The following is a 25209-nucleotide window of genomic DNA, read 5'->3' as shown; positions in this document are numbered from 1 at the left end:
CCAAACCGGAGGCGTGGCAATGGGTACACCGGTTGCTTGTACCCTTGCCAACCTCTATGTGGCAATATTTGAGAAAAGGTAAATTTTCACTGATTCAAACCCCTTCCTTAACCCCTTAAGGACGGAGGGTTTTTCAGCTTTTGCATTTTCATTTTTTCCCCATCACCTTCTAAAAATAATAACACTTTCAATTTTGCACCTAAAAATCCATATGATGGCTTATTTTTTGTGCCACAAATTCTAGTTTGCAATGACATCAGTCATTTTACACCAAAGTCTACGTCGAAACGGGAAAAAAAATCATTGTGCGACAAAATGGAAGAAGAAACGCCATTTTGTAACTTTTGGGGGCTTCCGTTTCTACACAGTACATTTTTCGGTAAAAATGATGTATTATCTTTATTCTGTAGGTCCAATCAGTTAAAATGATACCCTACTTATATAGGTTTGATTTTGTATTACTTCTGAAAGAAATCATAACTACATGCAGGAAAATGTATAAGTTTAAAATTGTCCTATTCTGACCCCTATAACTTTTTTAATTTCTCCATGTATTTACACAGTTTTTTTTTTTGGGGGGGGGAAGGGGGGTGATTCAAACTTTTATAAGGGAAGGGGTTAAATAATCTTTATTCACTTTTTTTTTTTTTTTTTTTTTTTGCAATGTAATAGCCCCCATAGGGCATTCAATGGCAGGGATCAGTGTTATCAGCGGTTGATTGCTCAAGCCTGGATTTCAGGCTTGGAGCAATCAATCGCCAATCGGACATGCAGGAGGCAGGTAAGAAACCCTTTTGCTGCATCCTAGCTGATCGGGACATTGCGATTTTACCGCGATGGTCCTGATCAGCCCGACAAAGCTGCCTGGTAGCTTTTACTTTCGCGTTAAACACGGCGATCAACTTTGATCGCCGTGTCTAAAAAGTTAATGCCGGACATCAGCCCGATTGGCGATGTCCGGCATTAGCCACGGGTCCTGGTTGCTTATAGCAACCGGGACCCACCTGCAGAGCTCACCTGCAGAGTGGGCATCATACCTCAGGAGACACTTATGGACATTCATAAACGTCCATATGCATTAAGGGGTTAAATGTGTTGCTTGCTTATCGTCGTTTTGTGGACGACGTATTCATCGTCTGGACGGGTACTGAGTCGGAGTTCATTGAGTTCGTCACCCATGTAAACAACAGCAATAATATGAACTTAAAATCTATATATATATAAAACTCAACGTGTGTGTGTGTGTATGTATGTGTGTATGTATGTGTGTATGTTCCAGCCTCACGTCCAAACGGCTAAAGATATTAACATGAAACTTGGCACACATGTTACTTATATGTCACCAACAAACCTATAAAGTTGGTCCACAAGAATTGGAGTTTTTAGACATACTAGTTAAAATCGTAGACAATGGAATTGTGACGCAAGGATACCGTAAACCTACAGCTTGCTATGCTTTATTACATTATCGAAGTTATCACCCAGACCACGTAAAATATGCCATTCCCTATGGGTAGTTTTTGCTTTTAAAAAGGATTAACAGTAGGGAACAGGATATAACACAAGCAAATGATCTAAAAAGGCGTTGATCTTTCAGAGAGTACCCCAGTGAAGTCTTAGATAAAGCATTGGCGAGAGCCAAGGAAGTCAGTAGAATTGATCTGCTGAAAACATAAAGAGAAAAATAAATATCCAGCTAGAAATTCCCTTACTCAACATGAAAATACAAAACCAAGATTATGTTTCTCCTTTCAATACAGTCCAATGGCCGAAACTATTAAAAAAATCTATTAAACATAATGTCACGATTCGGCTGGCTGGAGGTGGATCCTCTGTGCCAGAGAGGGATTGGCGTGGACCGTGTCGGTGGACCGGTTCTAAGTTGCTACTGGTATTCACCGGAGCCCGCCGCAAAGCGGGATGGTCTTGCAGCGGCGGTAGCAACCAGGTCGTATCCACCGGCAACGGCTCAACCTCTCTGACTGCTGAGATAAGCGCGGTACAAGGGAGTAGACAAGAGCAAGGTCGGACGTAGCAGAAGGTCAGGGCAGGCAGCAAGGATCGTAGTCAGGGGCAACGGCAGGAGGTCTGGAACACAGACTAGGAACACACAAGGAAACACTTTCACTGGCACAATGGCAACAAGATCCGACGAGGGAGTGCAGGGGAAGTGAGGTATAAGTAGGGAAGTGCACAGGTGAAGGTACTGATTAAAACCTCATGCGCCAATCAGTGGCGCACTGGCCCTTTAAATCGCGAAGACCTGGCGCACGCGCGCCCTAAGGAGCGGGGCCGCGCGCGCCGGGACAGCACAGACGGGGAACGGGTCTGGTAAGGGAATCGCGATGCGCATCGCGAGCGGGCGCGTCCCACATCGCGAATCGCATCCCGGCTGGGAACATTATCGCAGCGCACCCGGTCGGCAGGTCTGACCGGGACGCTGTGAATAAGAGAACGCTGTGAGCGATTCGGGGAGGAGCGGGGACCCGGAGCGCTCGGCGTAACACATAACTGGTTTCTGTTGCAAAATGATAATGACCTCAAAGATTATACATCTAATTTTCCCTTAATAACTTAAAAAAAAATTAAGACTCTCAGAGACCATTTAGTGTCTAGTAAACTAGATACCAAATGCTCCGAGCCCTGGTAATTACAGTTGCGGCCCATGCAAATGGTGCAACTTCATCTGCATGCATAAAATGGTCAACATCGGCAGGGTGTCGAATCACATAATCTATGCGATAATATGTACTTGCAGAAGATTCTATATTGGCTGTACAACTCGAGCACTCCACACTCGGTTCAGAGAGCATATTACTTCAGTTAAAACCGGAAAAGGATCCCCAAGGTTTATTGCGCATATTAATTAAGTTCATGGAGGATCTTCTGCAGATATATCATTTTTCGGCATAGAAAAAATTGCACCGATAGAAGGTGCTGACAGAGGTAAAACCCTCTTACAAAAAGAAGCCAGATGGATTCTCAAAACCAATGCCCAAGGGGGATTAGGTATGAATGACCATCTAGACCTGAGCGTCTTTTTGTAGGAGTGGTTTTTCGGCACCCTTTACTTTATGGAGATAAAGGTGGAATGCTGACATGTTTTCATGTTGTACTTGCTTGCTACAAGAAAAAGTACTGGCTTGTTGCTATTCTGACATCTCATTGTATTTTAATTTTACTATTTTATAATGAAGATGTTAACGCCTTTACTCTGAGTCGTTACTGGTCAGAAGGTATTTACCTGGCCATTCACCTCAGGATAGGTGTGATCTGATGAAGTGCTGAGGACGAGGCGCAATATGGCTATAACTATGGCTCCTGCCTGATCCCACTCCGGCCTCCCACTTATGGACTTTTAAAGCACCTGCAATAAAGAATTCTGCACGACATCAGAACTGTGAGTGCCTTCTATTTCTTTGTCTTTATTTGGAGGTATCGGTAATGCTTTGTCATTTTATTCACACATTTCTAGAAGGAACAACTACACAATGACACAATGAGGAGTTCTAACTATGAATTATTAGCTTCACAATAATCGAAAGGATTGTACACTGAAAAGTTAATCCGCACATAATATAGAGATTGATGAGTAAGCTCTGTTTTGCCTGTGGGTCTTTTGCCAACACAACAATATCAATGCCCACTGTAACAGTATGCTTGGCCCATATCTGATCATATGTTAGATTAAGGCAGGATGTACTGAAGTTACAATAGATGATCTCTGTGTTAGTAAAGGAAATAATATCTATTCCAGGACCATTCGTATTGCATGATTAAGGGTGTGTGCATCAGTGACTTCAGAATTTGGGCCTAACTATACATCTATACATTTAGCTTTTTTAGCGGTTTCTGAGTGGAAATAGTTCTGAGGGATCTGTAACATAATTTACAAAAAAAAAAAAAAAAAAAACAACAATCTGCTAAGAAGTTGGCTAAGTGGATTATAAAGTTGTTTCATGAACCAAATTTTTTATGGTTATTTATATATCATGTAGCATGTTCATGGAAGACCTTGTTATCTTAATTTTAACAATGCAAAAGAAAGAAATCATGGGGCACTCACGGTACTTCATTCAGTGCAGGTTTCTTTATTCAGGTAGCAGACGAATACATATTCCAGCGGGGCGCCAGGAGCGAGCGTGTGGGATGATAGCTATTTCGTACTGATCCTGGCACTTCCTGGGGTCACGCCTACCTGTGAGTAAGGGGTCAGGTAAATACTTCCTGCACACCTACGTCAGAAGGTAAGGGCGTTTCCACCACTTGTACAACACACCTTTCATTAGAATTGTTAAAAAACATATGCAATGTCATTACAAAAAAACGTATGTGCACAAAATTTACGCTTACAAAAGTATTATTAATTATAAATATCTAGAAAAGGATGTTAATATAAAAATTTAAAAACATTCTTATTTATTCACTTCTGTATTAATCGCAGAAAACGCTCATATCTACACGATCGTTCAGACCAAGATTTCCTTCTGCGTGGTCTGAATGATCCAACTGGCTTCACGTTGGAGCGATTATCTTTTCCTGAGACCATATCAACCTTTTCTAAAATTAAGAACTTCAAACATTTAGTATCACCATTGTGTTCTTCCAATGTGTGTGAGATTAACCTTGGTGATCCCTTCTTAGTAGTGATGGAGCGTATATGTTCTCTAAACCTCACGTTTGCGGCCCTGATGGTGCAACCTATGTAAAACCACATGCACGGACAAAAAATAGCATATATGACATTGTTTGTTCTGCAGCATACTGCGTTTTTAGGTGGGTAGGTGTGCAAGAAGTATTTACCTTACCCCTTACTCACAGGTAGGCGTGACCTGAGGAAGTGCCAGGATTGGCACAAAATAGCTATCGTCCCACACGCTCGCTCCTGGCGCCCTGCTGGAATATGTATTCATCTGCTACCTGAATAAGGAAACCTGCACTTAATGAAGTACTGTGAGTGCCCCCGTGATTTCTTTCTTTTGTATTGTTGAGATTGCCGTATCTCTATGCGGGTTGTGCACTGGGTGAAGTTCATATTCACAGGAGTTGCTACCGTATCGCTGCACTAGCCGAGTGTACCTAGAACCACCATAGAAAGCGTGTTCACCAGTGCCAGAATCTGTATCTTGTTTTCAATATTATCTTAATTTTAATTTACCCTTTTCAGGATATGGCAAAAATAGAAAAATAGACTTTTTCATACTACTTTATCCACTTTCTGTCACAGCCTTGGCTATTTCCAATCTAATAAACTGTGCCATTTTCTACAAGGACTTAATAAACATCTTAAGTTTCTTCCTCCCACTGTGTCCAATTGCCCAAGGCTGAGCAAAGAAACAGAGTTGAGCAGAAATAATGTGAGCTAAGACATTCCAAGGGCATTTTATACAGTATGGACAGACAATTATAAAAATAAAAACATATAGAATCATGACATTGCTTTACAGTTTTTAAAGAAAAAGAGAAGTCCAGCGTGGCAGTGTTGCATGAAAGGTTATGGATTTATTCCATTAACAACACACACAATGAGATGGCAGAACAGGAAGTGACATGTTTCCGGTGTTTCATACCCTTTGTTGTACAACTGAGGCTGAGTTATACCCAAAATGTGTCACTTCCTGCTCTGCCATCTTGTTGTGTATGTCATTAATGGAACAATTCATACGTTTTCAACACTGTTACGCTCAATTTCTCTTTTTTATTGTTCTGGGTGTAATCCAACACCATCCATGGTGTGGCTGGGCAATAGTAGGTGAGCTGGACTTGCTTGTCTGATGTTAAAGAAGTAAATGAAATAAAAAAATATATGAAATAAAAAGTCTCTTAAAAGGATTTAAAAATACACAAATAGGGGCGTGGCCTGCATGGGGAGCTGAGCGAACGTGTTGCTGCCGAGGTCCTGCTCACCCTGTGAATATACCCTGTTAAATCCCCCCTAACCCACGGTACAACTTACCGTAGGGTGCCTCTGGGCTCCAGTGACACTTGTGCCTGCAGCGGTGTGGCTTGCAGCTCCATTCCGGTGCCGGAAATGGGGCACATACTCCACGTGGGACTGGGCTGCGGTGGTGAAAGTGAGGCGGATGTGTCGGGAGCCGCCGGCCTCTGAAGGGGTCCAGTGGAGTGGCGAGATGGCAGTGAGGTGCCCTGGGGGGTTCCTGCATCTGTTGAAGTCCCGGGAGGCTCCCGGGTTAAAAGGCTTGAGGCCCACCATTATTGGCATTCGTGGGCGGGGCCTCTTCTCTGGCTAGGTCTCCAGGGCAAACCCCGCTCCTTGTGCTGATGGGATGACAGTACACCAGTGCTCTGGACGCATCCTGGGCTGCAAGTGAATAAGGGAGGCTGTCGGCTGGCACCTACACATACAGGAGCAGTGAGTACCCGCACCATTGTACTGTGCATCTGGCCCTGGGGACTGTGAATCTGCCTGCTTACTCAGGACTTGCTGGGACTTATGGTGGGCTGCCTGTTGGATCACTGACTCTGCTGCTCTTTTAACTCCCTCTGTGCTGGACTGTACCACTGTTATTGCGAGTGCCCTGATAACCTTGGGTGTTCCCATACTGCTGCTGCATTCTTTACTGTGGAACTTTTTACTTTTTGCTATCTTAAGGGGAGTGGTGCACTCTGAGGGCCACAGGCTGTATTTTTCGCTTCTGGTGCCTTACTCTGCTCATACTCATCCGGATAGGTGTCTGTGTGCCACCATGGGAGGCTCCAGGGGCAAATCCAAGCGCAACAAGTCAGGAGTTGGAGTGGTTCGTCCTTCTTCAGATGATGATGCTTCTTCAGATGACGGGCACTCTGAGGCTAGCGGCTGCTCCCAGCGTGACTCTGTGGCCCAGATTCCTTTTTCTACTAAAATGGCGGCCAACGCTGCTACAACATTAAGTCAGTTTTCCAGGGCTGCGGAGCCGTCAGGCAGCGCCTTGCCTATCCAGGTTGGGTCCGTGGTGGGCCGTCCCTCTGATCCGTCACCCCCTCCTTCTGATTGGATGCAATTTGATGGGGCTCTCATGGACCTTCGCTTTATGGAAATTCTATCTACCATAACCTCCTGTCATACATCTATGATCAGTAAGGTGGATGAGCTTAGACAGGAATTTGTCATTCTACACCATGAGACTCAAAAGTTAAGAGAACGCACCACGGAGGTGGAGAACAGAGTTTCTACGGTTGAAGATACTCTCTGCCCTATCCCTCAACAAATCTCTGACCTACAGTGGCAGTTTCAGGGTATGGTGGACAGAGCTGATGACTTTGAAAACCGACTGAGGCGTAACAATGTTAGGCTGGTGGGCCTTCGGGAAAAGGTGGAGGGTGCTGATTCTGTGGTGTTCTTGGAATCCTGGCTGAAAGAGCTGCTACCTGCGGATACCTTTTCTCCCTTCTTCTCTGTGGAGCGGGCCTATAGGGTTCTTGCCAGACCTCATGTGCCCAGGGGGCCTCCATGACCGTTTCTGGCAAGGATTTTTCACTTTAAAGACAGAGAGGCTATCCTGAGATCAGTGAGGATCAAGGGAGAGGTGCTCTTTGGAGACAGCAGAGTCTCCTTCTACCCGGACTTCTCTGTGGAATTGTGAAAACAGTGCACTCAGTTGCGTTGCAGTCAGAGCCGAAGTCCGCTCCAAGGGATAACGCTATGCCATGCTGTACCCGGCTTGGCTGAGGGTGGTGGATGGCCACACTACCAAATTCTTCACCTGCCGAGGCGGTGCAGTGGGCGGAGGCCGCCCCTAGAGCGGCTCAGTCGCCAGACTGAAGTTCCTGATGGACTGCCTGCTATCTTAGTTAGATAGCGGGTAGGCTGGAAGTGTTAGCGGGCTACGGTTCGACTTTCCCCTAGGAATTCACTGATTAGGGAGTCAGGGGGTATTGACCTTAGTTTACTTGGGGGGCGGGAGGAGGGTTTTTGAATTGCTGCTGCGCTCGCCTGATACTGTGGAGCAGGCTCATAGGGTTCTTGCCAGACCTCATGTGCCCAGGGGGCCTCCATGACCGTTTCTGGCAAGGATTCTTCACTTAAAAGACAGAGACGCTATCCTGAGAGCAGTGAGGATCAAGGGAGAGGTGCTCTTTGGAGACAGCAGAGTCTCCTTCTACCCGGACTTCTCTGTGGAATTGTGAAAGCAGTGCACTCAGTTGCATTGCAGTCAGAGCCGAACTCCGCTCCAAGGGATATTGCTATGCCATGCTGTACCCGGCTTGGCTGAGGGTGGTGGATGGCCACACTACCGAATTCTTCACCTGCCGAGGCAATGCAGTGGGCGGAGGCCGCCCCTAGAGCGGCTCAGTCGCCAGACTGAAGTTCCTGATGGACTGCCTGCTATCTTAGTTAGATAGCAGGTAGGATGGAAGTGTTAGTGGGCTGAGGTTCGAGTTTCCCCTAGGAATTCACTGATTAGGGAGTCAGGGGGTATTGACCTTAGTTTACTGGGGGGGCGGGAGGAGGGTTTGTGAATTGCTCCTGCGCTCGCCAAATACTGCTTTCTCGTTTGGGGTACAGGTCTGCACTGGTTTAGTTGGTGTTAGACAGGGATTTTGTTTTGGGGATGTTTTACTGTTCTTATCTGTTTTTGCTGTTTGGCGGTGTGCTATCTTTGTTGTCTTTCCGTGTTGTCTGCTTGCCTGTGGTGTGCATAGGAGCTCCTCTGGTTGCTTGGTATTTGTATGATGGGGTAGGCCCTGTTAGTGTTTCTTTTAGGCTTCATGATGGGGTCCCTTAAGATCTTAAGCTGTAATGTCAGTGGCCTTAATTCCAAGTTTAAGAGGGCACTGTGACTGGATTTTGTTAAGAGACATTCCCCACATATTATTTGTCTACGGAAACTCACCTCACGGGTCAAAAGGTCCTGGCCCTTAAGAGCTCGTGGGTTGCGATGGGTTACCACTCTTCCTACTCATCTCTGGCTAGAGGGGTCTCAGTCCTTGTGTCTAAGTCTCTTCCCTTGATAGTCTCCCAGGTTTCCTGTGACCACTTGGTAGGCATGTGATCTTACATTTTGCGATGTCCTCCTTTTGCTTTACTCTAGTCTCTTTGTATGTGCCTCCTCCCTTTCATGTGACCTTATTGGTCTCGATTGTGGATATGCTGACCTCCTTCCCTACTGACCCTGTTCTTTTTATAGGAGACTTCAATGTTGTTCCTGACCCCCGGCTCGATCGCACCAGCACTGTGGACCCTGGATCCTCCACATTAGCTTCTTGGAATCTGGGGCTGGGCCTTACCAACCTTTGGAGGTGGAAGTACCCGGATGACTCCATCTTCTCCTTCTACTTCTTGGTGCATAGGTCCTGCTCCCGAATCGATCTTGCTTTTACTTCAGCTGACCTACTGCAAGCGGTGAGTGAGGTGTGCTATACTAGTAGAGGGATCACAGACCATTCTGCCTTAATAGTTACTTTGTCCCTAGGCCCTCGCCCCTCCTCCCCCTTGTGGAGAATGCATCCTGTGTGGCTAAAGGTGGAAGAAATTTCTTCTGCCTTGGAGGCCGCTCACTCTGACTACTGAGCTCATAATGCCTACCATCCGGATGTCCTAATCCAGTGGGATGCTTACAAAGCCATGGTTCGGGAGCATTTATGGTTGGGGTGGCTTATGGTTGGGGTGGCAGGCAGGAAGGCGTTATTGGGAGCCCGGGAGTGGGCCCTGCAATCGGAAATACGTGTTCTGGAGGCAGCAGTGGTGAGGGAACCTGCTCCGGAGGCCGAGAGGGAGTGGGCTAGGGCACAGCAGGCACTCTTGATTGTTCAGAAGGATCGGGTTCATTTGAAGTTGGCAGTGAGGGAGGCAGCCATATTTGAATTTGGGGGAAAAGGATGGTAAACTTTTGGCCTACCTGTCTAGGGAAAGCCACCCTGTGGCTCCAATACCCTGTGTTCGTGCTTGGGATGGATCTCTTAGCTCTGAGCCATCAGTCATTAATTAGGTATTTCACTCCTTCTATAGTTCCATGTATTCTTCCTCCTCGGGGGTTGGCCCTGAGGCTATACTGTCCTTCCTCAGAGAGCTTCCACTTGTCCCACTGACCTCGCTCCAGTCTTCTGGTCTAGAGGCCCCACTGACGGCTGAGGAGGTGTCCAGGGTTATAAAAGATTTGCCCTCTGGGAAGACTCCGGGGCTTGATGGATTGGTGTGGGACTGGTACAGGCTGAATGTAGAGAAATTGATCCCTATTCTACTTAATCTGTATACAGTGGCCTCAGAGTCCGGGGCCCTGCCTGACTCTATGAGAAAGGCACTAATTGTAGTACTACCTAAGCCTGGAAAAGATCCGACCTTGCCGGACTCTTATCGCCCCATTTCCCTCCTCAATGTTGGTATCAAAATTCTAGCGAAGGTCCTGGCGAATAGGCGAAGGGGGTCATTTCCTCCGTAGTTCACCCTGACCAGACTGGGTTCATTCCCGGGAGGGCGACTGATGTAATGTCAAAAGACTCCAGCTTAACATTTCTAAAGCGGATGAGGGCAGATTCCCTGGTTATGTGGTTAGCCTTGATGTCTATAAGGCCTTTGATTCGGTCGAGTGGCGCTATATTTGGTGCCTGATGCGAATCCTTTTCTTCGGACCTGTTTTTTTTAAATGGGTTAGTTTGCTGTATGATTCCCCTAGGGCCAGAGTGCGCACCAATCTGGAGATCTCTGAGTCGTTCCAGCTGGGCAGGAGCACTAGGCAAGGGTGTCCCCTATCTCCCTTTCTGTTTACTTTAGCTGTAGAACTCTTGGCGGTGGAAGTTCGCTCCTCCACCTCTATTAAGGGAATCACCAGGGGTTCCCTGACGGAGAAAATATATTTATATGCAGATGATACCTTAGTGTATTTAGCGGATGTGGAGGACTCCCTCGATGCTTTATTTTGTCTGTTAGAGAGATCTGGGGAGGTCTCCGGTCTGAGGGCTAATTGGGCCAAATCATCTATAATGTCCTTGTCCCAGGAAGGGGTTTTGCCCTCGGTATTACCTAATGGGTTGCAGGCTGTGTCCCGTTTTAGATATTTGGGAGTGAAAGTGTCCCCTAACAACTATGAGTTCATGGTCCTTAATTTAGATCCCCTACTTAATACTACACTTGCACGTTTACAGGCGTGGGACCCCTTACCCTTGTCCTTAGCTGGTCGGGTTAACATTTTCAAAATTATCTTTCTCCCCAAGTTCCTGTACCTTTTTCATATGTCACCTATTATTCCTCCCAAGGTTTATTTTGTTAAACTTAACTGGGCTCTGAGATCCTTCTACTGACAGAATAAACCTCCAAGGTTGGGACAGGCACTGTTCCAGGCACCTAAGCAGAGGGGGGGGGGGACTAGCCACCCCTAATATGCATAATTATTTTCTAGCCTCATAGCTGGTGTACGCGGCCTTGTGGATTGACCTGGACCTTTCCAATGCCTTCACGGCAGGGGCTCTCCTGGGTTCTTATGAGATGCTGACCAATACATTATACAGGTATGTTCCCTCTTTGTCTTTAAGGGCCTCTATTAAGACGGTGGCTGTGGTTTGTTCGGTGATTTCTGGGCACTTCCCTCAGCCGGTGGTCTCTCCGAGAGCACCCCTCTGGGGTAATCCACATTTGGAACACCTACGGGAGTTGGAGGCAGCTGAATTCTGGAGCTCCCAGGGACTCATATTTGCCATACACATGTTTGGAGATGACTGTGTCTTTCCTTCATTTGATGAAGTTAGAGAACGGTTTCATGTCCCTCAGGATGCTCACTTCCGGTATCTTCAGTTGCGAAATGAGGTCTCTGCGCAGTTTGGTTCCCTGGAGGTTACCCCTGTGTTTAATGAATTGGAGCTTCTCCTGGGGAGCAACTGGTGCCAGAAAGTTAAACAGATTTGTAAATTACTTCTATTAAAAAATCTTAATCTTTCCAGTACTTATTAGCTGTGGAATACTACAAAGGAATTTTTTTTTTGCTTTTTGGAACACAGAGCTCTCTGCTGAATCACAAGCACAGTGCTCTGACCATTTTAGGAACTGAGCACAGCAGCATATGTTTGCTATGGGGATTTTTTCCTACTCTCGACAGTTCTTAAAATGGACAGATATGTCAGCAGAGAGCTCTGTGTTCCAAAAAGAAAATAATTTCATCTGCAGTATTCAGCAGCTAATAAGTACTGGAAGGATAATTTTTTTTTAATAGAAGTCATTTACAAATCTGTTTAACTTTCTGGCACCAGTTGATTTTTTAAAAAAGTTTTCCATCGGAGTACCCCTTTAAGTCTTCAAAATTTTATCCCAAAATAATGCTTGCTCAATATTTTTAATTATGATCAAGTATGTGAAATATAATACTTATTGATAATGATATAAAAAAGCATCCTCAGTAGAAGTCTGGTGGCCAAATGTGTGTTGGGGTCTGAGGTGGTGTTTTTTGTACAGGTCTTGATTTTTTTAGTTATAGGTTTGTTGGTGGACCTTGATCTCCCCTACCCACTAGTTAGTACCCATGATAAGACTTAAATGTACCAATCTTGGCAGGTTGTGCTGAAATAGGCAACACTATGAAGAGTGTAATAGGAAAATCCAAGGCTACATAACCTGGTGACAACTACAGTCACCCCATAGGGAAAACAAGGTGCAGAGTTGGGACAAGGATGGTATATCGAAAACGCATATGCCCTGTGGATTTGCACTAAAGCTGAAGAGATCTGTACATACTGATTAATCAATAGGCAACACATTTAACTAGGCTCCAGCAGCAAGCTGAAATGCACTGCCTATTGATCAAATAACCGCTTCCCGATGCATGATGTACATGTACATCATGACGCGGAAGGTTTTCCCGACCTATGACGTATATGTACGTCGTGCAGATACTGGCCGCTACTTGCGGCATACCGCCGTGCCCGTTAAGATGGTGGCTATCACTAATAGCCAGCCATCTTGCCTCAGGACCTAGGGAGGTTTCGCCCCCCCCCCCCCCCTCACAGCGATTGCTCCTATCAGCTAGTCAAATCTGACTAGCTGATGGCAGCGCTTCGCACATAAAAATCCTGAGCAGCGCGTTGTGTGTGTGTCAAGGGGATCGGGACACACACACTGCTCTGCTAGGAGTCTGCAGTGTCCCTTATCTGTCCCCCTTGCCACGGTGTCCCTTACCCGCCCTGAGCTGCCGACGCTGTGCCCGCCTGCATGCTTCACTTCCGGATGAAGCAGGTCCAGTAATTTTTTTTTTGTAAAGGAGCTGTTTAGTTGTACAACAGCTCCCCCTAGAGTCCTAAACCTGTTACTGCATATGTTGTGCACTAGACACTAGGGGGAGCTGTTGTACAGAAGTAAAACATTTTTTTTTTTATAATATATGTATATATATATATATATACACACACACACACACATACAGTATATATAGACACACCTTCTCATTCAGAGTTTTCTTTATTTTCATGACTATGAAAATTGTAGATTCACACTGAAGGCATTAAAACTATGAATTAACACATGTGGAATTATATACATAACAAAAAAGTGTGAAACAACTGAAAATATATCATATTCTAGGTTCATCAAAGTAGCCACCTTTTGCTTTGATTACTGCTTTGCACACTCTTGGTATTCTTTTGTTGAGATTCAAGAGGTAGTCACCTGAAATGGTTTTCCCTTCACAGGTGTGCTGGTGTGGAGGAGGAGGTGTGATGGTGTGGGGGTGCTTTGCTGGTGACACTGTTGGGGATTTATTCAAAATTGAAGGCATACTGAACAAGCATGGCTACAGTAGCATCTTGCAGCGGCATGCTATTCCATCCGGTTTGCGTTTAGTTCGACCATTATTTATTTTTCAACAGGACAATGACCCCAAACACACCTCCAGGCTGTGTAAGGGCTATTTGACCAAGAAGGAGAGTTATGGGGTGCTGCGCCAGATGACCTGGCCTTCAAAGTCACCGGACCTGAGCCCAATCAAGATGGTTTGGGGTGACCTGGACAGCAGAGTGAAGGCAAAAAGGGCCAACAAGTGCTAAGCATCTCTGGGAACTCCTTCAAGACTGTTGAAAGACCATTTCAGGTGACCACCTCTTGAAGCTCATCAAGAGAATGCCAAGAGTGTGCAAAGCAGTAATCAAAGCAAAAGGTGGCTAGAACCTAGAATATTACATATTTTCACACTTTTTTGTTATGTATATAATTCCACATGTGTTAATTTATAGTTTTGATGACTTCAGTGTGAATCTACAATTTTCATAGTCATGAAAATAAAGAAAACTCTGAATGAGAAGGTGTGTCCAAACTTTTGGTCTGTACTGTATATACATACATATATGTATATATGTGTATATATATATATATATATATATATATATATATATATATATAATGTGTATACACACACATATATTCAAAATGTAATTGTTACTAAAAAATTTTTGATAAATGCTCATAATAATATAAGCCTTCTAATGTTGTAAAAAAGATAAAGAATGTTTAACAAATGATGCAGATAATGTAGGAAAGTAATTTTGATTTGAGGCACCTGACTAACACACCTTCAATTCAGTAGATGGCACATACATATGCGATTTCGTGGTTGACGTCGGTTCAAAATTAAAGCTGAATGTAACGGTGGTACAAGGAAACAGTAGACTGAAAATGCAAATAAAGAAGAGAGCAGACTCCTTTGACTCACTGCTAAGTCCTAAATCAGCGTAGTGGGGCTGCTATGTATAACCGGGATGGTGCGGGAAGCTCAGAGGCTAAAAAATGGTAGGTTTCGTGCAAGTGCACTGACGTCATTGCAACCCGTGATTTTGTAGGACCTATTGGTTTAAATGATAGAGTGGACCTATCCCCATTTTTGTAATTTTTTGTTACTTAATTAACTTTATTTTATATCATGAGTAATAGTTACTTTTACTATATAGTATTGATTCAAACTCACCTTTCTATTTTCCTATGTGCACCTGATTAGGTGGACGCAGACTTCCTACATAATCACGGGTTGCAATGACGTAAGCATGAGGCCAGAAAAAGTGCACCTGCATGAAACCTACCGGTTTTTAGCCTCTGAGCTTCCCGCACCATCCCGGCTATCCATGGCGGCCTCACTATGCTGATTTAGGATTTAGTGGTGAGTTGCAGGACTCTGCTATCTTCTTTATTTGCTTTAACAATGATGCCAGCATAAAGTAGACATGTTGTGGATGTGAATTAATAACAACATTTATTTGGCATGACTATTTCTCTTACAAGTAGAGAGTTTCAAACAGAGAAATGAAAATTTTTCCAATTTTTCACAATATTTTAGAGTTTTTCACAAAAATTGCTTCATGTATCAACAAAAATTTAGCACTAATATAAAGTACAATATGTCTCGAAAACACTATCTCAAACACTTTGCCAGGTAAAAGCAGTCCAAAGTTATTATCACTTAGAGAGACACGTCACATTTGAAAAAATGGACTGGGTTATGAAGGCCAAAACTTGCTGGGTCATGAAGAGGTTAAAAGTAAAGTTAAAGGGGTTACATAGTTACATAGTTAGTACGGTCGAAAAAAGACATACGTCCATCAAGTTCAACCAGGGAATTGAAGGGAAGGGGTGTGGCGCGATATTGGGGAAGGGATGGGATTTTATATTTCTTCATAAGCATTAATGTTATTTTGTTCCAGGAATGCATCTAATCCTGTTTTAAAGCTATTTATTTTTCCTGCTGTGACCAGTTCCTGAGGTAGACTGTTCCATAAGTTCACAGTTCTCATGGTAAAGAAGGCGTGTCGCCCCTTGAGACTAAACTTTTTCTTCTCCATACGGAGGGAGTGCCCCCTTGTCCTTTGGGGGGGTTTAACCTGGAACAGTTTTTCTCCATATTTTTTGTATGGGCCATTAATATACTTATATACGTTTATCATATCCCCCCTTAAACGTCTCTTCTCAAGACTAAACAATTGTAACTCCTTTAATCGCTCCTCATAGCTAAGATGTTATCCAGGAAAAAACTTTTTTTTATATATCAACTGGCTCCAGAAAGTTAAACCGATTTGTAAATTACTTCTATTAAAAAAACTTAATCCTTTCAGTACTTATGAGCTTCTGAAGTTAAGGTTGTTCTTTTCTGTCTAAGTGCTCTTTGATGACACATGTCTCTGGAAACGCCCAGTTTAGAAGCAAATCCCAATAGCAAACCTCTTCTGAACTGGACATTTCCTGAGACACGTGTCATCAGAGAGCACTAAGACAGAAAAGAACAACCTTAACTTCAGATGCTCATAAGTACTGAAAGGATTAAGATTTTTTAATAGAAGTAATTTACAAATCTGTTTAACTTTCTGGAGCCAGTTGATATATATATATAAAAAAGTTTTTTCCTGGAATACCTCTTTAACTTCAGTCAGTGTCTGTGCACTGGTAAGCTACCTTAGGATATGGTAAAAGTTGTCTAGGGGTGGAGTTCCCTTTGCATATTCACACCACATTGAAGTTTCCTTAGTTTGCTATGTATCACCCGAATCTTGTCTGGCACTCTGTATTTAATAACAATTTATTATCGTTGTACTTGGTTTTTTATATGTTTAAACAGTTTACAGGAGTATTTTAGTAAGTTATTGTATTAGGTTTTTATAAATTTGGCACTACCTGATTTAGTAGGTGTTGCAATTCCTACTACAATGTTGAAAAAAGCCCAATCAAGTTTGGTTCATAATGTTTAATCAAGAAAAGATTGGAATGTTTTGTTTGGTTTAGATAATATGTTGAAGTCCTACAATAACTGGATGTATAGGATTTCCCTGGTAAGACTTTCTCTACACCTTGCAAAAGGCAGACCTTAAAGGGGTACTCTACTCCTAAACATCTTATCCCCTATCCAAAGTATAGGGGATAAGATGTCTGGTCATGGGGGTCCCGCTGCTGGGACCCCTGGGATCTCAGCTGCGGCACCCCGCTGTCATTACTGCACAGAGCAAACTCACTCTGTGCGTAATGATGGGCAATACAGGGTCCGAAGCATAGTGACGTCACTGCTCCACCCTTTGTGATGTCACGGCCCGCCCCCCTTAATACAAGTCTATGGGAGGGGGCGTGGTGGCTTTCACGCCCCTTCCCATAGACTTGCATTAAGGGGGCAGACCATGACGTCATGAGGGGCGGAGCCGTGATGTCACGATGCTCCGGCCCCTGTATCGCCCGAGTGAGTTTGCCCTGTGCAGTAATGACAGTGGGGTGCAGCAGCCAAGATCCCAGCGGTCCCCAGCAGCGGGGGATGTCCAGGGGTAGAGTACCCCTTTAAAGGGGTTCTCCGGTGCTTAAACATCTTATCCCCTTTCCAAAGGATAGGGGATAAGATGCCTGACGTCACGCTCCGCCCCACAATGCAAGCCTACGGGAGGGGGCGTGATAGCTATCACGCCCCCTCCCGTAGGCTTGCATTGATGGGCGGAGCGTGACGTCACACGTCGCCCGCCCTGTAGTCGCCCATAATCAGACCCGGAGCGAACACGCTCCGGGGACTGATTATAAACGGGGTGCCGTCTGCATGATCACGGACGTCCCCAGCTGCGGGACTCCCGCGATCAGGCATCTTATCCCCTATCCTTTGGATAGGGGATAAGATGTTTAAGCATCGGAGAACCCCTTTAAATCAAACTCAAGCATGAATTTTGACTCTAGAGTATGACTGCTAGAAATAGTGTAATGCATGCTTATATATATATAAATATGGTGGTCCCTTTGCCATATAAGCTTATTGTAGGAGCTCCTAAAGGGGTACTCCCACTGCTCAGCATTTGGAACTAACTGTTTCGAATGCTGGAGCCGGTGCCGGGAGCCTGTGACATAATAGCCCCACCCCCTCATGACATCATGCCCCACCTCCTCAACGCAAGTCTATGGGAGGGGGCGTGAAGGCTCCTACAATAGGCTGATGGCGTTCACGCCACCTCCCATAGACTTGCATTGAGGAGGTGGGGCATGACGTAATGAGGGGGCGGGGATATGACATCACGAGTTCCCGGCGCCGGCTCCAGTGTCAGAACAGTTTGTTCCAAATGCTTAGCAGCTGAGTACCCCTTTAACGGAAGTATGGGAAAGGTCGGCACTCGAGTCTGTGGTGGTGCACGTGGACTGCTGCAGAACAAGTAGAAAAAGAAATCCCTGCACTCACGGTAATCATCTGTCAAATGATGTGTGTTTATTTACACAGTGCAAAATACAAAGGACGCGTTTCGGCCAAAGCCTTATTCAGACTGACATGCAATACAAGGGATACATCACAGTATATACACAGAAGCTCCTCCTACGTCCGGTTTCAATGGAAACCAATTTGTTTATAGACATATCTGACTATATCAGAATGATTGCTACCACATAATCAGTTGACCATATCACATGTAAATTAAATAAGTAAATAAATAAATATACTGATCTCCTATGGCTTGCATATTCTGTTCTGATTCCTCCCATCATTGATGAATCTATAAACAATAAAAGAAATACAAAAAAATTATAAAACCAAATTTTCATTTCCTTACAAGGAAGAAGAGAGTTCATAGTCCCTAATCAATCCCCTTGGTTCCAGGGTAGACAGTCGGTGAATCCAATAGATCTCCTTTTTACGTAACAAAATTTTGATATCACCTCCCCTCCTTGAACATTGTGTATGGTCTATGACTTGATATTGTAACTGTGAGATATGATGGCCAGCTTTGTCAAAATGATATGGAATGGGGCATAAAAGGTTCTTGCATCTGATGGTTGATTTGTGTCTATTTATGCGGTCTCCTACATGCTGGGTACCCTCCCCAACGTATAGGAGACCGCACGGACACTTGATGACATAAATTACGTTCCTTGAGTCACAGGTACTCAAATGCTTTAGTTTGATGGCTTCTCCAGTATGTGGATGTAATACACTATCGCTCTTAATGATATTGCTGCACTGCGCACAATGTAGGCATGGGTAGGTGCCCTTCTCACTGGAGAAGCCATCAAACTGAAACATTTTACTACCTGTGACTCAAGAAATGTAATTTATGTCATCAAGTGTCCGTGCGGTCTCCTATAAGTTGGGGAGGCTACCCAGCATGTAGGAGACCGCATAAATAGACACAAATTAACCATCAGATGCAAGAACCTTTTATGCCCCATTCCATATCATTTTGACAAAGCTGGCCATCATATCTCACAGTTACAATATCAAGTCATAGACCATGTACAATGTTCAAGGAGGGGAGGTGATATCAAAATTTTGCTACGTAAAAAGGAGATCTATTGGATTCACCGACTGTCTACACTGGAGCCAAGGGGATTAAATAGGGACTATGAACTCTCTTCTTTCTTGTAAGGAAATGAAAATTTGGTTTTATAATTTTTTGTATTTCTTTTATTGTTTATAGCTTAATCAATGATGGGAGGAATCAGAACAAAATATGCAAGCCATGGGAGATCAGTATATTTATTTATTTACTTATTTAATTTACATGTGATATGGTCATCTCATTATGTGCTAGCAATCATTCTGATATAGTCAGATATGTCTATAAACAAATTGGTATCCATGGTAACCATTGAAACCGGAAGTAGGAGGAGCTTCTGTGTATATATACTGTGATGTATCTCTTGTATTGCATGCAGTCTGAATAAGGATTTGGCCGAAACGCGTCCTTTGTATTTTGCACCGTGTAAATAAACACACATCGTTTGGCAGAAGATTACTGTGAGTGCCGGAATTTCTTTCTCTACGAGTACCCCTTTAACTGCTGATCCTTGCATTATCAGATTTTACCTTAGAAATTATGTCCAAATTAAGGCTAGGTTCAGACTACGGAATTTCAGACAGAAATTCAGTCGTAAAATATCCGTCCGAAATTCCGCTTGCTAAAATGTCTAGTGTAGTGAATGGGTTTCCGTTCACAAATTCACACTTCGGAATTTGTGAAGCGGAAAAGCCGCTTAGAAAATCCGCTTAGAAATTTCCGCCTGAAGAAAGGCGGTGCTCTTTCTTCAGGCGGAAATTCGCGCGGATCACATTGCAGTCTATTGGACACTGCAGTGTCCGCGCGGTCCTAGCGCCGACTGATTCAGCCGGCGCTGGCTGCACTCGGAATCTCCGGGCGGAAATTTTCTGCCTGGAGATTCTGTAGTCTGAACCTAGCCTAAATGTTAGCTCTATACTGGATACATTACTCAATTTCAATAAAGTGCTGTCCTTTTTTTGCTATTAATACACCAAATAACAAAAAGTTCAACCCATAAAACTAAATCTAGATATGAATGACAAAGCTAATGAAATGTTGCTTTTTTATACAATTAGTGTCCTATATTAAGCTTCATCAAACTTTGTATTTTGAGAGGAGAATTGCATTCAACTTGAATTATATTTGAGTCACAGATTTCTGTGTACTGTTCAAATGTATCATTATTATTTTACCATATCATTAAACTATGTTCTGAACACGAATATGTAAGGGGGGAATTAATAAAACCTTGTGAAGGAAGTAAATGCACAAATAAATGTAGTCACATAACTAGGTAACAAAGAGGATCAGTCAGGGAGGTTTGGAGCTGCCAACAGCTTCATCAATCCATAAGCCCTTTGGTTTTTGTGTCATTAGAAATCCTGCAGAGAAAAAGATTTACATTGATTATAAAAAGCCATCATGATTTAGAAATTATAGTACGGCATGCATGCAAAGTTATTATCAATTTTCATGCTAACAGTATTCAGCATTTAGTTAGTACATAAATGCTACATAGACAACAAAGTAATTGCAGTAAAAGATTACTGCTCTCAATACCTTTTGACAAGATAGTTATTTGGCAAGGGAGACTTTTTGTGGTTAATAATAAGATTATGTTTCTTTACAATGTTTATAAATTATTATTTCTAATTATTAACCACTTAATGATTAGCAATGTATATTTGCAGTTCTGCCAACTGGGCATTAATGATGAGCACCCTATATCTATGGAGCCAATTGCTACTAAACTATGCTATGAGCAACTGGCATTCACCATTAATCGTTGATGTTGGCCATTAACCTTTTAAATGCTGTGACCATCTGCCAGCATTCTGATCAGCACCCTTTCAATGTGGCTGTGGAGTGCTGATTGATTTCAATGGCAGTCGGAGACCTTTTAAAGGCCTCTGTGATGGCCATTGGCTGATCTGGCACTATAATCTGTCTCAGGCAGGGCACCTATCTAGGGCCACATTAAAGGTGTCTAGGATATGGAGCAGTTAGTTTATTGGGGCCCCTAAACTTTCTTAAGGATCTAAACAAATTCCAGGCAAAAAAATTTTACAGCAATTTTACAGCAGCGATTCACCTCAAGCCCAAATCCAGTCTAGAAGCACTGATAGGGAAGGGAGAGCGATTGAGAGAGAAAGTGCAATTGTGGGTGTATTACAGCAGCGATGCACCTCAAGCCCAAATCCAGCATGGAAGCACTGATAGGGAAGGGAGAGAGATTGCAATTTTGGGTATAGTACACAGCGACTGTGTGCTGCAGCACTGGTGTGTACAACAACTAAAAATATAATAGTAGCCAGCCAGTTAGGGTGAGCAGAGCACTAAAAGCCATAATTACCTGCTATTAATGCCTAATACTGGTCTAGTAGCGGAGCGTATTGTCCTCTATTAAGTGTAACCTGTGCGTACATAGGTGGTGTACCCTTTTGTTCCTGTTAAAATCTTAAGGGCCTAGTAACTGTGAAATAGAAAGAAGGAGGATCCCGGCACTCGTGAATTGCTGAACATACTTTGTTTTTATTACAGCTTCATAGCAGGCACACTGAGGCGGTACACGTTACAGCTGTACCAGCCTTTCTCAACCGCATAATGAGAACAGGTTAACACGTGTAATTTATGCAACATCTGTCTCATCAAAACTATGTCACATCAATAACCATAAACAAAAGAAATCAATTCTCAACAAAGAAAAAGAGAACAGGTACTTGTGTCTTTTAATTCCATGGCATCCCTTCGTCAAGGATCTCAGGTGGGCTCTACGAAGTGAAGGTATATTACATAATCGCCAACTATACAAACTCAAAATAGTTGTGTTCACTCATAATCGCTATTTAACCCCTGCCAGAGTGCCAGAGTGTCCAAATGGTGCATCCAGAAAGCTTGTTTTTAAAGGAGCAAATTTTTTTTGATGTCTCCCCTGCGTCTAGGTAGGAGTACCTCATCTATCACCTGATATTTTAACTGTATGATAGAATGACCCTTTTCCTTAAAATGTTGGGGGATCGGTAATAGTAAATTGCAGCATCTAATGCTAGATTTGTGTTGATTGGGTAGTTTCTCCAACGTATAGGAGACCGCATGGACATTTTATAAGATAGAAGACATTACGAGACTGACGTGTAGAAACCTACAATTGGAAATCTCTTTCCACCATGTGGGTGCATAAAGGAATCACCTCTGATGACATTAGTGCATTGAGCACAGCTCAAGCAGGGAAATGTCCCACATTTTTTGGTACTCAGGAATGTTTGGCGGCTCTTTTGTTTAGTACACACATCTGCCATAACAAAACGATATTTTAAATTTTGCGATCGTTTGTTGCAGATCCGTGGAGGATTTTTCAATTATTTTATAGCTGGGTACGATCTTTCTAAAATTCTCCAGTGTTCTATCACTATCTGGTAAATTTTTTCTGGTGAGGGGATCATATGTCCACACAAAGGGGATCACCTTTTTATCCTTCTCTCTTATTTGTCTCTCTTGACTAACTCTATCAGGGGATAAGATTTTCCGAGGTAACCTCTTTCCCTGAACTTCTCGTCCAGCTCATTTAGTCTCACCTCTCTCTTTTCAGGGTCCGTTACAATTCTTTGGATCTTCTGTCTCTGTGAGTTAGGAATTGCCCATTTTGTGGATGGAGGGTGGGCACTGGTGTAGTGTAAGAGGCTGTTTTTATCAGTTGGCTTTCTAAACAAGTCTGTACAGAGAACCCCCCCCCCCCCCCTACTGTCTTTTTCAATCAGAGTATCCAAGAAACTCACCCTTGTCTGATCTGCTGTTATGGTGAATTTAAACTCTCCCCTGATAGAGGTCATGTACTCGAAAAATTCTTGTAAGGATGAACATGGCCCCTCCCATATGCACACTTTGTGGTCTGTAAATCTCTAATGTTGCTGAAAGAGGTTATGATGAAAAATATGCTGCTCCTCATAGTGTGACACATAAGCATTAGCATACGGGGGGCACATTCTCCCCCCCCCCACCCCCCATCGCCGAACCTTGGCCCTGCAGGTAAAAGGTGTCCTTGAATAGGAAATAATTGTCATCTAGAACAATATCCAGCATTTCAAGAAAAAAGTTTTTTTGAAATCACTCCTTTCTAAAAGCCACTATAATGTCTGTTTATTTGTTTTTTGTATTTTTCTGTTTAGGTGTGTATTCACACACTAGTTTGTTCAGAGCAGTTTGCTATTTTACCTGGATAGGGAATAGTTAATGCTCTGAACGAATGAGAATTGGGGTGGAGTTATTTAGCCAGAGTTCTCCTGCATTCTGGTGCTGGTTATTGAGTGCAATACTACTATATCTGTTTGTGCTATATTCTGACTATGATTGCTTGAGCATTTACCTGGCATTTATCTTGTCGTTGTATCTGGGTTTTTAGCCATGGTTATATAGCATGCTCCTTGTATTTTAGTCTGTGTTACATTAGTTGGTTTTAGGATTATGTTTGTTCATTCTGCTCTGTCTGTGTTCACACTGTGTCTAACTTGTACTATGTGCTCTGTATGTTATATTCCTGTTTGGTATTCTGGAGTCTATTCAGACTCATCCGGTTCTAATCTAGGGTTTCATGTATTATATTTCCGTTTCTTACTGGGTCAGGATTTTGTCCACACGGTGGAGTGTGTCCGCTGGCCAGTAGCCTATTTGGCTTTATTATTAATGGCTACTCCTATAGTGGAGTGGGGAGTCCAGATTGTATGTTCTGTGACCCAGTGTGAACAGTGTCCTATATTTATATCCTGTTTGGTATATCTGGTTGTCTGGTAGTTTTCTGTTTCAGTTCTGGTCTGTGACCGACTATGTATATTATGTGTATTTACACCACTGCACTTTAGTGCAGGAAGGGACGGGCACCCAGTTGTCGATCCATCGTTTAGGACGGATGGGCAAGTAGGCAGGGAGAGATGTTATAGGGTCAGTTAAGGGCTCACTCTCCCTGTCCCCACAGTCAGTCATGACAGCCACCTTGTAGCCGCAATACCTTTTTGGTGCTCTATCGACGTATAAAGGCTTACTACCTCAATAGTAACCAGCCATGTTTCCTGAGTTACCTCCCTAACTGTTGTTAACACCTCTAAAAAATCGGAGGTGTCCAACAGAAAAGAAGGGGTTAATATGCGGTTGAGAAAGGCTGGTATAGCCGTAACGCTTACGGCCTAAGTGTACCTGCTATGAATCTGTATTAAAAGCAAAGTTTGTACAGAAAGTCACAGTGCCGTGATCTCCTTCTTTCTATTTGGATACTCCCTGATCCACGGGCACCACCAGAGTGCAGTGCCGACCTGCCTTGACATTCTCTAGTTACTGTGAAAGGCCAGCCAAAAGTACACACTTGCTACTGCTCTAGACAAATACTGTTTTAAGCATAGTGGAGCGCACTGTATTCTCCACTTAAGTGCATACCACGTACATACATCTAAGTGGTGTACCATTTTGTTCCTGTTAAAGTCTTAAGGTCCTAGTTGCTGTGAAAGGCCAGGCAAAAGTACACACCTGCTGGTTTTGTAGTCAAATACTGTTTTAAGCATAGTGGAGTGCATTATACTCCCCTTATAAGTGCATACTATGTATGTACATCTAAGTGGTGTACCATTTTGTCTTAAAAAGGGCAGCCCCCACACAGGAACCTCTCCCTATTTCCACCTAAAAACCCTGGGAAATGGAAGGGTTTGTATGTGGAAATAAGGAGAGGTTCCTGTGTGGGACAGCTCTTTTTAGGGTGAGTAACACTTGCCAAGAAGGAACTTAATAATGTGAGAGTAGGGCGGGTTACAATGAACCATATGTTGTTTCCTTCCACCTTTTAGAGGTCTTTGCATCACATCAATACTTGATGGTGTAGGTGGCACATGGTGTTTGTTGCACACCTTTCCTTTTGTTTGATTTAAAAATAAATTTGGGTACATATATTATATCCTAAGAATATTATTAAAAGTAAAAGGGGTACTCTGCCCCTAGACATCTTATCCCCTATCCAGGGGACCGAGCAGCGTGACGTCATGACTCCGCCTCTTGTGA

Source organism: Hyla sarda, chromosome 1, assembly GCF_029499605.1.
Source record: "Hyla sarda isolate aHylSar1 chromosome 1, aHylSar1.hap1, whole genome shotgun sequence".
Classification (NCBI taxonomy): Eukaryota; Metazoa; Chordata; class Amphibia; order Anura; family Hylidae; genus Hyla; species Hyla sarda.
The sequence above is the reverse complement of the archived record's forward strand: the minus strand, read 5'-3'. Positions refer to the sequence as shown.